General features: G+C 34.4%; 1 protein-coding gene across 1 annotated transcript in view; it reads left to right on the top strand.

The window, feature by feature from the left end:
* Window positions 1–230: 230 nt before the first annotated feature.
* Window positions 231–13,503, top strand: part of LOC120429165 (allatostatin-A) — a 63,163-nt gene continuing 49,890 nt past the window's right edge. Inside the window, exon 1 of the mRNA XM_039594373.2 lies at window positions 231–687. The gene's annotated coding sequence lies outside the window, so the exon portion shown is untranslated. The remainder of the gene's footprint in view (window positions 688–13,503) is intronic.

The following is a 13,503-nucleotide window of genomic DNA, read 5'->3' as shown; positions in this document are numbered from 1 at the left end:
GCACCACGAGGGAGCGCAAAAAAAAGGAAGGCCATGCTGTTGCTTCTCATCGGCGCGCAACAAGAGGAACCAAACAACATCGTCCTCGTCGTCATCACCGTCGTCGTCGGGATTTGCAGGGACGCAGGTCTAGGAGCAGAAGCCACCAGCCAGAAGCAGCAGCAGTAGCAACAGTTGGCGGTGCAAAAGTGTCCACGCGATATATAAAGACAGCGGTGCGATACGGATCGGCCGTAAATGCTCTCGAACCAACGAAGGCAACGGTAGTGACAAGTGGCCAAGGAACCGATTTTAGGTGATTTTTTGACAAACGAGTTTGAGGAAAAGTTGAACGAAGTTTTAGAACAAGTGTAACTTTTGTGAGCAAAAAAGTGTAAATTGAGATTTCTTCAAGAAAATTTAAAATTTATAGATGATCAACATTGGAAGTGAAACCGGGATCAAACAGTAAAAAAAACCGTCGGGGTGATTAGAAATCGACAAAAAAAGCCCGTGCTGGAAACAAAGTGCAAAAGTTATAATTCAACCTGATTAAGAAACATACTTGCAAGACAAATCGGCTGCCATCAAGGCGGAAATTAAAACTTTTTTGTGCTTCTTGTAAGGAAGAGGGTGCCAACGGCTGTAATAACTTGAGAATAGCCGCGGATTTTGCACAGGAAGAAAGCAGTTTGGACGACCAGAAAGGTAAGTCGAAAGGATAGGACTTCTATTGATTTGAAGTATTTTTTTAGTTTTCCTAAGGAAGTAAGGATATTAATTAAATCAGCACCCAAGCCTACGAAGTAAGTCTGAGCACATGGGTAGAAAATATATAATTGGATCATCATGTGGATTCAGCGGGAAAAACATTTCTTAGAACATTTTTTTGTGCACATGTGAACATTAGTGTCAAAGAAAAGATCTTATCGAACTATGTATCGAAATTCAACGACTATTACACATTGTAGATGATGAATAGACTAAATGATATTTTTAATTTTATGAATTTTATGAGACAAAAAACTACTTTATACTCAACATTGTTTATCTGTTGAACTAATAAAGAATAACTGAGATTTTTTTTTTCTGGCTCAGAAGAAAGCCTGTTAATCTTAAACTTCCATACAATCTAAATTCCAAAATCTATAAATCTATTCCACAAAATCTTGGATGCGTTAGTTTAAAAAAACAATTTATAGCTTACGCATTACAAAAAAACAATAATTCAAAAATGCACAAATCTTAGAATTTAAAACTTGAATAATTAAAGAATTTTTCAAAGGAGGCATTTTTTAAATTTATTGGGTTTGAAGTATTTAATATCATAAATTTAAAAAACTTTTTATTTTTGAAGTTGGAATTCTAATTTGTTTTGTTTTGATTTTTTAATTTTATGAATTTTTGAGATTGTTTTTGATAATAAATTTTTACATGATTTTTTTTTTGTAGCTTAAAATAAATGTCAGAGTTCGAAAGTTTCAATCTAAATTCAAAAATGTATAATAATTTGATGTTCAAAAGTTCATACCTTCTAAATCACAAAATTGCATCATATCCTAAAATTGCTGAATTCACAAAGTATCAACCTAAATATTTCAAATTATTCCAGAATTTAAATTTAATTTTTGAAACAAAGCAACGTTCACAAATTCAAAAATTTTAAAATTTTAAATTTAAGGCAATAACAGAATTAACAATTTTTTTCGTATATTCTATAATTTAAAAAAATCAATCTGAGGTGTGGTTTTCATGACATTGTTTCAAAGAAAATGGAATTTAAAAATTTTTGTATTTTAAATTTTAAAATCTCAATATTTTTTTAAGGTTTTTGAATTTTTCATGTTTTTACAATTGTTTTCAGTAATATGATATCTCGTAATATTATTACATAAAATAAAAAATAACCGTTAGTCTAAGAGATTAAATTTTAAATAGAATTGAAAAAAAATAGATAATTTTGTTTTAAACATTGGCTTTCGAGCAGAATTGCTTGTTTCTTCAATGCTCTCCTCATGGGTGAGCTGTCATTTTTACCACTCGAATCTGGTAATCCGTTAATTTGCACTTGTCTTCATAGAAAATAATTAACATGATAAATCATGTACCAAATGGAGTCGAGATTAATAATAAAAATTTAAATGCAAGTTGCTTGAAAATTAAAATCAAGTCTGAAGGAAAATTCAAAATTTGATTTGACTGTTCCATGTGGTGGGAAACATATTTGTATAGTGCTTATCGAATAAAATACGAGTCTTTTCAAGTTTTAAAATGACAAAATTAAATCGAACAAATCTAGCTAAACAATCTAATAGGGCTGAAGCCGAAGTGTAAACAAATTGTCTATCCTGCTCGTTACTAATGTAACATCAACTAACGTGAGAGGATAGACTCTTTGTTTACACTTTGGCTTCGACCCTGTTACAATGTTTTGCTTGAAATATGGAGTGAAACTTCTGAAACATTCAGTACATTTTTGGATGAACCTCAGTAACGCGAAAATTAAGAAGGTGAATTCATAGCAAACACCTAATTTCGTTGCTAATCATTAGACGTCTCTGAAAGGAGACAAAAAAGTAAGGTTATCACAAGTTTTCGCAAAATGTATTAGGGTAGAGTAGTCATCAATGAGACACGGGGAACAATGATAAAATGGCTCTCACAAGTCGTAGTTTCAACCAATCTGGCTCATATTTGGGGGAAAGGTGTGTCTACTGGATACACGTCGGCCATTATAGTGGCTTTGGTTATGGACGCTCCCTTGCAAAGTTATTCATAAATGTTTGATTCTGGGGTATACAAATAAATTATGGGCAAAAATTACTGTTTCGCTCGTAGGCTGCCATTAACACCAAAACTAATATTTCTTCAGATTTTTTTCGACGTTTCATTGGGAATGAATTAAGCTACAATTTCCCTTCATTCGGTTTTACCAAAATTAAGATTATACCCAGAATCCAGGGCTGTCTCATTGTTCCCCACTCTTTTCAGCTCATAAGACATTTTGATTTTTCTTCATTAAACTTTTCAAAATATATGGAAATCTTTTAAAACATAAATTGGAAGTGATTTTTGGCATATTTGAGTTTTAACTTCATTTAACCAAAAATATGATGTTATTTGGTTTTAATATATGGATTTTACGAAATTTAAATACTGTTTAGTATAAATTTTGTTAATTCAAGTTTAAAGTTGACAAAATTGCTTTATTATGCTCTAGGTAAATCATCTGCAATGGAACAATACAAAAACATGATGTTTTACTAGAAAAGAATTGATTTTCGTATAGTGTCTGATTGTTCCTCAGCTGTCTTATTGTTCCTGCCAAGACAGTTGAAGAACTCTGGCTGTAGACGTCAGATCGATCTCATATTTTGGTCAATGTTAGAACACATTAAAAGAATGAAAATGCAACAAAAAGCTGATGATTAATATACAAAAATCGTTGAAAGTTAAAAACCAAAAGTGTCTCATTGATGACTACCCTACCCTACTATTTGGTGACAAAAAAGTTCATATCCATCATCTAAAAAAAATCTCTAAAAAACAAAAAAATATTTATACATTGTTTTTTTTTGTATATAATTTTTTAATCTTCTTTGTTGGATAAAGGAAAATCAAGAAACACTACCCAGTCTTTGCTTTTTCATAAATAAAAGAAATACTTTAACTATATTTTCGGTAGTCTGGAGCGGTCATGTAAAAGTAAGGGATTTTTTTTATTAAGATTTGAATTAACACCATGAAAACACTATTAAATGTTTAAAAATGTTAACGGCACATCAACCGTGGTATCGATTTGAAGGATATTTTTTTGCAACGTCACTGAAACTCAATAGAAACATGGACATATTCGTAATTCTTAGTTTAATATGCCTTTTTACACTCACAATACCGTATTTCTCCAATATTTAAGCGCAAATGAAAAAAATCAGAATTTTCTCAGTTTTCTAAATTTTGTTGTGTTTACAGACTCGATTATCCGAAGGCCTTGGCAAAATTTCACTTCGGATAATCGAATCACGTTTTTTTTTCGTTGTCTTATTTTTTATTGTTGAGCTTTTGTATGACCCTAAAACTACTCTAAAGTGATTTAAATTTTTTAAATCCAAGTTTGCGGCAAAATGGCGATGATAAAATATTGAAAAAATGCATTTTTTAGTTTTAATGTTTAAAGTAAGAATATAAGTGTTGGCAACATTTAGCCGCTTGTTTCAACTTTGTTACGACGAAGTTCCAGAAACAATTTTGTTTGTCTAAATATGTCGGTAAAGTAGTTTGTTGTGTTGTCATGATGTTGCCATAGGGGGATGGCGTCGCTATTTTTAGACCACGTTTTCCACTTTTTCTCATCGAAACCGACTACTTTATCGACTTCATTTTGCTGGGCGAGATAGGACGCCGTCTATTTTTAGACGATGACTCAGCACTTTTCCACTCTTGCACTTAAAAAAACCAGATGGCAGCACGATGTAACGCCACGTCCCTATTATGTTGTCGTTTAATTTGCGCGAGACAAAAAAAAACCTTTTTAGACAAAAAAAAACAAAGTGCCCCTATCGGGATTCTGGACTGGTACTTTCAGATCTTCACACCTTGCCTCTACCACTGAGCCACGGATGAATTGATGAAATGGTAAATGGTTGGGCTGAACTGTATCTAAGGATTTTTGATTTCAATATTATTCTTAGCACACAAATCGGGCTAAGTCACATGTTGCAACAATGGAACCAATAAGTTTTCAATATGTTTCGATTACAAAACGAAATGGATTGTTGCAAAGTTGTTTTCAATTCGAAAGGTTTGCAATATTGCAACGTATTGTTGCTAAAATGTCATTTTTATGTTTCTACAGCAAAAAAAAACAAAAACTGGACTTAGTCAAATTTATCATGTTGCCAAATGCTACTTGGGATATAAAAAATACGATTTTTTTTCTTGATATCGATTATCCGTCCCATACAAACCTTCGGACAATCAAACTTCGGATAATCGAAACATCGGAAAATCGAGGCTTCGGCTAATCGAGTCTGGACTGCATTGCAATTCTGTTTTTAAAATATTTGTTTTCTCTGTCATTCTGTCACTAACGGCCTACTGATCGTCACACTGGCAAACATTATTCATACACGCAGAAACAAATGTTGATTTTCTCAATTCCACAAAATTCTTTTTTGCAATTCCGTCGTGAAACTACTTACTTTTCCTGTCATTTTTGAACGACGAAAAAGCCTACTTTTCTGTACCAAAATAACAGAATCGAATAGCAACACTTTTCAAAATAAATGCTGAAAAGTTCTACTTTTCAGCACTGAAATGGGTGCTGAAAAGTTGAACTTTTCAGCACTTGTTTTGAAAAGTAACACTTTTCAACATTTTTTTGATTTAAACAATTTATTGACAAAATACTTGAAAATTTGACTTAAAATTTCACTCAATGGGTGTTTTTCGGAATTTCAAAAAATGTTGTATGGAACTCGTTGCAAAACTTGATTTTTTCAGCACTCATCGTATTTATCCAACTCGGTGAACCTCGTTGGATAAATGTACGACTCGTGCTGAAAAAATCCTCTTTTTGCAACTTGTTGCATAAACTACTATTGTTGTTTTGAAAAAGCTGCTTTGACGTTTAGCGTTGATTCAACAAAAATCATGATTTTCAAATCAACAAAACGTTTTGTTGATTCAAATATGCCTTATTTTTCTGCGTGTATTGGCAAGTCCTCATTGTGTACGTCATAAATGTACGCCTCCTGCTGAAAAAAAATCACCATTTTGCAATTTGTTGCATAAACGACATTTGTAACGCCCTCCACGGTGGATCACTCCCGATTTTATTTGTTCAATTTGCGGCGCCTTAATGTCTCTCTGCATCCGCTGAAATCTCAATTCCAGCCACCCCATCCATTTGCTCATTTCTCGGCCCACAATCCGAGCGCGCGCCCTCGAGGAAAAGTTCACGAAAATGGGAAAAACAGCCCCACAAAAAATGACCCAAAAGTTGCACGGGCAGCACCGACGGAGTCGGTTTCCTCCGTTACCAATAAAACTGTAATTTATCGGGGATAACTTTCGGAAGTTCATCGCGCTAGTGGGAAAAATTGGCCTTCCTCGATACGATGTTCGGGTTCATGCAACACGTCGGAAAGGAAAGCCTCGAACAAATAGAATCATTGTGGCACACGGATAATGGCCTTGGGGCAATCGATGGCCACGCCACACCACATCAATCCCTCCTAAATCATATCTGATCATTTTTAAATCCTTTTCTCACGCAAACCCATCCTTTTTGTTACCAAAGTGACGACGGCGGTTGAAAGTTTGGTGCCGGGAAAACCACCATGCTGAAAAGCTTGAAAGATATTGAATAAAAGGAAATTATAAAATTTCCTCCTGGCTGCTTGCTGCTCAAAGTCGATTATCTTGAATGAACGAAAAGTGGTGCTAACCGCGAAAAACTGCGAAAGAAAGTCGTTTACGCGCTGATAGTAAATATTTGAGAATACACTTTCTGGGGCAGAGATTAAATCGGAGAAGCATGAATTGAATTTGTGAAGAAACAAAATTACTGCAAAACGATTTAAAAGTGTTGCTTATCTTCTTTGAAGCTTGGAGTTGTAGATCCAAAATTGGCAACACCAATCTGCACGAGGCCTTTTAATGAAAGTTCAACCGGGTAGAAACAAAAAGGACACGTGGGCAGCGCCCCGAAACGAAAAGGTGCCCCGCCTGATGGTCAGCCAGATATCAATCACAATCCTTGCAAGCTCCTGCTTCTTTCTGTGAGCCTCTACCAACAATGAGATTCATGCAAAAATGCCAGAAAACGCACCGCGCATCGAAAGATCGAAACCAGCATGATAAATGAATCTGGGTTTTGTTTTGGGGTTTTGCGTCGAATGGGGTGAAATTGTGTTTTTTTCATTTTATTTTCTGAAGAATTACTTCGGTCACCATGGAATGCTATAGATTAACCGTTTCACAAGCGTTTAAAGTACTTGTTAGGAATTGTTTGATTTGAAGACGGCCAGCAACGTCTTCACATTAAACATGTCCTTTAAAAAATAAATGGATAAATCAATATTGTTATCACTGCAAAGGGACCATCCATAAACCACGTGGACAGTTTAGGGGGGGGGGGGGGGTATGGCGATTGTCCACGCTCCATACAAAAAATATTTTTTTTGTATGGACAATTGTCCACGAAGGGGGGGGGGGGGTTCGAGATTCTCAAAAAAGTGTCCACGTGGTTTATGGATGGTCCCAAACTGCTATTTAGTTAATTATATTTACCGAGTATTCTCAACTTTAAAGCTAGCGCCAGTTGGTTGAAACCTAAGTCTGGTCTGTGTCACAAATTTGAAACAGTATTTTATTAGCCTAAGATTGAACTTGTACTGAACTTGAAATTTCTCAAAATTCATATCATTGAATGAATGAATGAATGAATGAATAATTCTCATACCCGCCGGCGGCTTGGTCGAGTTATGTAAATGGGTATTTCTATATCTTTAAAAATTTCATCAAGATATTGCATCATTTCGAGCAAGCTACTGACGCCGATTTAACGTGAAGACGTCCATCATTGCCATGATTTTTCGTTCAAAGATATATCGATGAGAATTATCAATTTCTTCACCTTGAGTTGTGTAGTTAATTTCGGTATTTTTTTAATCGGCTAAAATTTTGTGGTGGTCTTCCTATAACCATAAGGGTAACAAGAAAAATAGAAAATTTTGGAAAATCTTAAGAGATACCCCCTGGCTCGATTCTTTAGGCAAACACGCGAAAACGTATGGGGAAAAACATCGTTTCAGTATTTTTCTGTCGGGTGGCGCTGGTCTCGCCCTAAATTGTTCAAGTGTGAGATTCTTGTAGGAAGTTTAATTTCCTACAAATTTGTCGAAGGGTGTAAGAAGATCCGAGTTGATCCTGATGAGTTATTAGCAATGCGATGAAAATGAATCGGCTTATATACTTGAAAGTATATAAAAGGTATATAAGAAGTATATAAGAAAATACTTTTTTTCTAAAATAATCACCAAAAATCAGGATCAACTCGTGTTGCACCCTTCGACATAGTTGTAGTGAATTGAATTTCCCTATGAGAATCTCACACTGGGACAATTTTGGGCGAGACCAGTGCCACCTGGCAGAAAAATACTGAAACGATGTTTTTCCCCATTCATTTTCGCGATTTTTCCCATATAAACATCAATGTTAAAAGGCGACGCCTAAACCTGAACCGATTTCGCTCAAAATTGGCACAGTTACTTTTTATTGCCTAAAGAATCGAGCCAGAGGGTATCCCTTTCTTATTGTCACGCAAATGACCATCTTCTTTGTATCATTGATTTTACTAAATAAGTCTCCATACAAAGTTGGCAGCTATCCTTTCAAAAGTGGTATGTAACCATTAAAAAATCGGTATTTTTGAAGGATTTTTTTTATCGATTTGGCATAGTGGATAGGTTTACACACAAAATAGTCAAACTCTAAAAAAACAATCGTTTATTTTGAAATCATTTTTTTTAATTTTTTGATATTTTTGAAATATTTGTTGGGAGACCAAAAACTGCAGTTTGGGTTTGGGCAGAAATTTTGCCCCGGGTTACGACTTTTTGTTTCTTAACTTTTGAGTGACTGTATCTTAGGTAAGATAAAAACAATCTTTAATACTTCTTGGGCGATTGTACAAAAAATCTCAGCCTCCTGAAAAAAAAAACATTTTTAAAGATGGGCACTAATTTGAAAAACCGTGAAAAAATGTTTTGTTCTGAAAATCGAATCTAAAGTGGCAATCATTTGAAAACGGTGGACCTTATCAAAATAAGGTTGAACTACTTTTTGATTGCAAATTCGATTTACATTAAAGCATTTTTAATAATTCAATATCTTACAATTTTTAGTTGAGCTTGTATTTAAAATAATGTTGGTGGTTAGTTCTTTTTCTATGATATCATATCATTAACTCCAAATTCCATATAAATTCGGTAATATTACCGAAAACATTAGACCGATTCTTAGCGAAGCTACACCAAAATGTCACATTTTTCAATTTTCAATGTGATTTTTAATATGAAAAAAATCATTTTTATTGTGATGCAATAATTGCAATGTGCTTTAAATGCGTTTTCTTACCTTAAAAGCCAAGAATATTGACCAAATGTGGTCTGCAAGCCATTGAACGGGAGGGGAGTTTTTTCATAAATCTGCTCCTTTCGTTGTCCCGTCACGAAAAGAAATGGCTGGCAAAAACTCAAATTTCAACCAATTCTTTCAGCTCAAGGAGCAAAAAATTCGTTTTTTAATTTGTGATAATGTGTAGAAGAGCAAAAGTTTTTAAAAATCAAACTGGCAAAACTGTAGCGATTTAGGTAGTGTGCCTTTTAAAAGTCCAGTTTTACGATGTTGTCCCGTCACGCTACATTTTTATTTCAGGAGAAGCACAGGTACTATATGGTTAATTCTGCATGATATTTTTTTGTAGGAAAATCAATTATCTTTCCAAACATGTAATAACATTGGGGGGTTTCTTCTTTAATTTTGCAACTACAGCCAAAACGCTGAAAAAAACTTGGGATTTTTTTTGAAAAGGAGCCGAAGAATCGGTCATTATAATAAATTAGATTGATGGACGGAATTGAAAACTTTTCAAGCAATATTCCTTTTTTCAGCCCTCTAATAAATTTTGGTAATGCATCGTTTTAATTCAATTTATTTTTTTGCAAAATTCACATTTGCGATCGCGGTTGGACGATGATATTAGGAGGTTAGTTATAATATTTTTAATTGATTTCCGTTTAGATAGAACCTGACAAATCCATTTTGTTTATCGTAACCCAAATTTGAACCTTCAAGACTTCATAAAACTTATATCCTTACTCAGACTGTAGTCCCTATTTGCCCCAGTTGGCAGTAATGTTTTATTTTAAACAAACTGAACATTCTGATTAGTCACATGTAGACATGTGATTGAAGTTTCTCTGGTTCATGGTCTGAGAAGATATGAGAAATGCAAAGGCCAAATCGACATGGATCTTGTAGGTCCAAGAAGAGCTGAAACCAATTTTAGCAACTTTTATCATTTAATTGATTGACTATTTTGTTGTATTTTAATCAAGCAATGAGACAATTGCATTTTTAGGATGAAGAAGAAATAAATTGGATTAGATAGTAGAAATTAACAGTGAATTTTAGTTTTTCGTTAATTTGGCATTACAAATTTTCTATGAAAATAAGTTAATGGTTTAATTTATTTACACATAAAATTAAAAGTAATTTTATTTGGCAACGATATCCTGTTAGATTTTGGGTGACTCACCACACATAACCTTCGGACGCCTAGAAATGAGCAGAAACTTGCAACAGATACCACAAAAGACCCGGGGGTCGTTACAGTGGATTGCTTTGCTTTTTTATCCTGTTAGTTAGACTTTTTATCAGGGCAAGGATGGGAACTGTTTAGAGTTTTAAGTTGGGTGAAGAAAATTAAAATGTCATTCAAAGTGTTGATCGACACAATAACATTCATATTTTATTATGTTTTTAGTAATACAGTCCAGACTCGATTATCCGAAAGATTTTTTTTTGTGATTCGATTACCCGAAGTGGAATTTTACCAAGAGCTTCGGATAACCGAGTCTGAACTGGATTGCCATCGTTGGCATTGATATCAAGATATAATATTTGTATTATTTTAATGAAACAAGACAGAATACTATTTTTTTCAATTACAAATTTCGATTTGAAAACAAAGTAGGTCATATTGTTATAATAACTTGAAAAGTTTATCTTGCAAGCAAAATATTAGGCGAGCTTTCTTTCAAAAAACTTCTTGCCTTCAAAACTCTTTTTAAAATTTGTTTTAAACACAACATATTTTGGCTGATTTTTGAGTTACAACAAGGTCAAGGATCAATGTCACCCAAAATTTGCATTAAAATTGATGTCTTTAAAGTGGAATATGTTATAACATTCAAGACGGATTTATAAACTTTAGAAAAGGTTTTGAAGGTATGAATTTTGAATTTTTGAAAAAGGTACACCGCAAAAAATCCGATGGTAAAAATGCATGCAAAGGCATGCACATCACCTTCGTCAAAAAAGACACTTAATATTACACACTGCATGTACAATTTTTGTAAACACAAAAAAAAGTTGCAACCGACGGGATTCAAACCCAGCTCCATCTGTGAGGGCTGGCGCCTTAGCCCGCTCGGCCATCAGACCGATGAAATATGGAGAGTATAAACGTATATATGAGCATTTCAGTCAAGTAGGTTTCCCATACTGATGGGCTACATATTTCAGGGTGTAATATTACACAGAATTTCATAAAATAATGCAAAATTTATTTTTCACCCAGGCCTTTTACATGCAGCTGGATTACTACTTTATTTGATTTGTAGTTTTTACTAATTATTTATTTATATTTCTACACAGCAAAAAATCCGATGGTAAAATCGCATGCAAAAGCATGCACATCACCTTCGTCAAAAAGACATTTAATATTACACGCTGCATGTACAATTTTTGTAAACACAAAAAAAAGTTGCAACACACGAGATTCAAACCCAGCACCAACATTAAGGCCTGGCGCTTTAGCCAACTCGGCCATCAGACCGATGTAAAGTGGAAAGGATAAATGCATATATGAGCTTGACATTTCGATCAAGTAGGTTTCCAATACTGATGGGCTACATATTTCAAAGTGTAATATTACATTGAATTACATAAAATAATGCAAAATTTATTAAACACCCAGGCCTTTTACACGCAGCTGGATTACTACGTTTTTTGCTGTGTACATTAAATCTCTGATAGAGTATCTCGATTCATAATATTTTGCTCCGGCCACGCCTTGGAACAGTTATGCTTTTCTGGACAGTTAGCGGACATTCAAACTTCGGTTTAAAATCAAAATATTTAGCCTTACCATAATTGATAATTCATAGTCACACGACTTGTAAAATAGGGTCCGAAAAAAAGCACTTTATGATCATCTCTTTACAAACTTAAATTTTTATCAAACCAACTGTTTATCAAGCGTTGGGCGGTTGCAAATATTTTTTTCTAATCTTTAAAAATTTCAACGAAAATAGACGTGCAATATACTGAAAACTATTTAAGGTTTCCTGTGGTGATTGAACTATATTAAAAATATTTTGATTTTTTTTATGGAATTTTGGTGACAGTATCGCAAAAAATCGTCTATATTACACGATATATACACAACTGAAGTGCTGGATAATGCATATTAAACTACTTTTTTCAAGAGAAGTGTTAAATCCTCTTCATATAAATTCATAAACTTTAAAAAATAATTGCACAGCTATTTCATTTCAACTCCAATTTAGAAGGACATCGTTTGATAACACTTAAAGCAATTTTTATTAAAAAAGCACACAGCTTTTTCGCCAAAGAGAAGATAAAATAAACGAAACAATAAACATTTTCCCCCAAATCACGCACACGCATCAACCTGACATGATACTCACTGACAACCGACAACAGGTTTGTGATTCCCCGAGCGCACGTGAGAAACGCTAGGAAACCGGATGTGTTACGCACGCACCACCGGAAATCCGTCCGTCTGTTGATTGGTCCGCCACAACGATGACCAGAAATAACGGAATGGGAGTGAGATGATCTATTGAGATTTGGTGTATTGTTCGGAAATTGAGCTTAGAGGGGGATTAGTTGGGCATGGACGAATTAAGTTTTGTGGTAAGGGTTGTTTGAACTGCTGTTTGGAAAAGTTGCTGATAGTCTCAATCAATCGTTCTATTGTAAGTTTGTTAAACTCAGCAAGGGCGGTATCTTCCTTGAATGTGGAAAACTCAGAGATTCAAACGAAAATTCAATTAAATGTTGGAGCCTTCAACCAGGAAAAGGGTAGTTTGATAAATTGAAGAATTGAAGCTTGATTCAAAGGGCGTTCCTCACGTGATCCATCATTTTGGTTCAAGAAGGAAAGGACAACAACCATTCTAGGGGCTGGAAGAGAAACATGCAGAAAAGAGGCTTATTTTGGTACTAAACCTTTAAAATATGGTCTAGCAAAGCAGTTACAGAACCATTTAAGTTATAAAACGAATAATAAATAGAATGAGATTGTTCTTTGTTTTCTGTGGGGTAAACAATAAAAAAGTAGATCCTGCCAAAACAGAAACCAATTTTCAGCACCCAAAAACAAAAGAAAATTTCTCACAATCACCCAGTAAACTCTCAAAGAAGGCTGCTGCTGGAACTTTCAATTCGTCTCCAAAACCAATTGCAAAAACAAGAATCGTAAAATCCGAAAACTGAATCCTTGCAAAAGCATTCTTCGAAATTAGATTGCCAGAACAGAACAAGCAGCTCCCTGTTCAGGTGCTCGACATTTTATGATTCCGTCTGAGCTGCAGGATTTCCTGCTGCCAGAGTGGAAATGTCGTGTCCAAATGACCCGGCTGTGACAAATCATCATTCTGTTGGAAGGAAGTCCGTAATTAGCGTATCAATAAACACGCCAAAAGAAGC

Source organism: Culex pipiens, chromosome 1, assembly GCF_016801865.2.
Source record: "Culex pipiens pallens isolate TS chromosome 1, TS_CPP_V2, whole genome shotgun sequence".
NCBI lineage: Eukaryota > Metazoa > Arthropoda > Insecta > Diptera > Culicidae > Culex > Culex pipiens.
The sequence above is the reverse complement of the archived record's forward strand: the minus strand, read 5'-3'. Positions and strand labels throughout refer to the sequence as shown.